This window comes from Gavialis gangeticus, unplaced genomic scaffold, assembly GCF_001723915.1.
Source record: "Gavialis gangeticus isolate Ggan-Ray unplaced genomic scaffold, GavGan_comp1, whole genome shotgun sequence".
NCBI classification, from domain to species: Eukaryota; Metazoa; Chordata; order Crocodylia; family Gavialidae; genus Gavialis; species Gavialis gangeticus.
The window spans coordinates 2,491,453-2,494,556 of record NW_017729016.1 but is presented as its reverse complement, the minus strand read 5'-3'; the positions used below and the strand labels follow the sequence as shown (position 1 = coordinate 2,494,556).

The following is a 3,104-nucleotide window of genomic DNA, read 5'->3' as shown; positions in this document are numbered from 1 at the left end:
ACCGTACCCATGGAGGTTGATTAGTGGGTCACCGTACTCATGGGGGGCGATTAGTGGCTTTGCACCCACAGAGCCATACGTTCTAGCTCCGTGCTCTCAGAGGCCTGCGACCTGCTTCAGTCCCTGCAGGAACCACCCATCCAGGGGCATTGTCGACATGCTATCAGGCATGCCTCAGCCTCCAGCAGATCATAACCACGAACTCTCCCATGGCCCCGTCTACGGCACCATCACATTTGCTATTTGGAAGGCCCAGGGGACAGATCGTCCCGGGGGGTCTCACAGCTGTGGCTCGGCATTCCCACACACACTGCTCCGAAAGCCTTTGAAGCTCTGGGTCAGGGCTGCGCTTGGTATTGTATAACAAAGCTTCTGCAGGGCGGCTCCTTCTGCAGCCGCTGGAGTGCAGGGGAGAGGCTAATCATCTTCAGATGGGTTTTAATGAGTTGCACCCCCGGCAAACGCCGGGACTGAAAACCTCAGCCGGGCTGCAGGATTTATAAGAAATAATAAGAGCTTCTGGAAGTTGTGCAATGCCTGTGACTCCAAAAGCAGCAGCAACAGTCGTCTGCAGCCTGGCAAGGCTTTGCATCCATAGATTGCCATGGTCCTGCAGCCTCACTCTGCATACCCCTATTCTTACAGACAGGGAAACTGCGGCAAGGGGGAAGTCGCTTGCCCAAGGTGACTCCACAATTGCTGCCACCGCTGGGAAAAGATCCCAGGTTTTTTAACTCCTGGCTCTAGTTATAACTAGTTTCCAGGGGAAACATGATCATTCACACCAGGGAGCGATACTCCTATGGTAGAACCAGGATTATTCGTATCATGTTTCACAACCTGCTTAATTTGTAGCGGGCTCTTTCATGGAGAAGGAGCCACTGCGCTGTTTGCTGCAGCTCTGTATACACCCCTGGGTGTTTATCAAACCCTCATCTTCAGAGGAGCCAAGGAACCTCACCCCGTGAGCAGTCCAGTTTCCACTATATCGCTGACTAGTCATAAGAAACCTGGAGCTCCTAGCCACCAGATGCTGTACACACGTGTAGCAAGAGCCAGCCCTTTCCAGCCTAGACAGGCAAAAGAAATGTTGCTATAGCCCCATTTTACAGGTGGGAACACTGAGGGAAGCGATTTGCCCCAGCCTGTATAGAGTATGGAGCAGAACCTAGACCTCGGTTCCAGTTCAGTGCTTGAATCACTAGGCTAGCTTGCCTTAGCTTCCTTTGCATGATATTCATACTTGAGCAGCTCGCTGTGCTGTGGGCAGCATTGAAAAGGTAGCTTGTGGTTCCCTGGCAGCTGTAATACCCACCCCTCCTTGGGGCAGAAGACCCCCCACTGCTGTGCTTCAACATAAGGACGGGCCACTTCAAAATCCCGCCCCTCTGCGTGGTTCGGGCACTGTCGTGGGACCTGGAAAATGATGGTTCACATCCCTGCTTTGAGCTGGGCAGCCGGTGGATTTGAACCCGAATGAGGTCTCAGAGGAGTGATGCTGCCACAACTGCCCCTTTGCTTTTATTAAAAAATGCCCAAAACAAAATTGTTCCCTTCCACCCAAAACGGTTTGTTTTTAGTCACCAAAACTCCAGCCACCTGAAAGGAAATCCATCTGCCTCTTTGTCTTTGTCTTACTCACGCTCAGCCTCCAAACCAACCCCCCCGTGCCGTGCAAAGCCCTTGCACAGGCACCTTCTGCTGCTCTGACTCCTTGCTCCATGAGCGCTCGCGCTACTTTTGGCAGCCCCGTGCAATCAGGACTTGCTGTGTGTGGTTAGAGATTGGGAAAAGCCTCAATCCCAGCTGTGGCCAGCACCCAAAACGCCAACCAGACAGCAGCCCACTTCCCCTTCCTGACTTTTATTGGGAAATATTTTATTTTCTCGTCCATGGCAGCTGCAAGTAACTCCAGCTCCCTCCCTGTGCCTATTGGCTGTTTGGGGCTTTGGGGGGTTTTTGGGTTTGGGGTTTTTTTTGTATGTGCTTCAGAAATAAAGGACTAATAATGAAACACAGCAAGAAGAATTGCAGCCTGTCCTAATGAAAATGTAATGAGCCTGTGTTTTATGGAAGGAGGGACATATTGTGTTTGCAATTTCCATTCATTAGGGTATTAAATTGTGAGGAAAACAGTATAAAGGCGCTCACTTTATTGCAGTGAAATGGTCCCTTCTGGGAAATGTGCTCTGTAAAAAAAAATTTAAAAATTTAAAAAATCAGGATAATGAACCACAATTGAGGGAATAAGAGACAAACCATATTGTGGAGCAGTAAGGAGGGAAAGTGTTTGCCGAGAAGCCCGGTAGCCGCTGATGTTGGAGAGCCAATTTATACATTTTGCCTCGTGTCCACATAGCTTGAAGTATTGTCTAGATCTCATGCTGCCAAATGGATGGAGGGGGACGGGATCAGGCTGGTACTTGATGCAGCCCACTTTGTCTGCGTGATGAAGTGAGACTTCTTCCATTCACAGCAAAGACGACATCACATCCTTTGGATGTGCTATCTAGGACAGTTGCTTGGGGAGAAGAAAGCGTCCGCAGCAAAAGTTAGTGTTGCCCCTGGGAGCAGAGGAAGGCAAAATCCTCAGTGCAGATCAGCTTGGGCTGGCCTCTGGGGTCCTGGCCTCCTGAAGCCAGTGGGCTATGAGATGACAATGCAGGGCAGCATCTCGGGCCCCCTCTGCTTACACTGCATGCTTTTAGGGTCAGGTTCTGTCCTTTCTCCGTACAGCACGTAAGATGATGGGTACCTGGTCCTTGACTTGACCTCCTGGGTGCTACTGCAGTATTGCTGACAACACTTTGTGCAAAATGAAATGATGGAGCAGAATGAAAGAGCCCCCATCCCTCCTGCAAGGGCCCTTTGTGGCACTCCTCGCCGCGACACCTAGGAAGCTCGATAAACACAGAGGCTTGGCAATGGGCATGTTCCTGGCCACAATCCTCCATCCCTGCTGGAGAAAAACCACCCTAAAGCAGCATCACCCGATTTCCAAGTAGACCTTGCAAAACCAGAGCACCCAAGCTCCCTCCCTCCCCTCCATCAGCATCCCCCCCCCCCCGTTATCTTTTTGCAAAAAACGTAATAATAGGGTGTAT

At 50.8% G+C, this 3,104-nt stretch overlaps 1 protein-coding gene across 5 annotated transcripts in view; it reads left to right on the top strand.

The window, feature by feature from the left end:
• Positions 1–3,104, top strand: part of CACNA1H (calcium voltage-gated channel subunit alpha1 H) — a 605,989-nt gene that overhangs the window by 570,144 nt on the left and 32,741 nt on the right. The window lies entirely within an intron of this gene.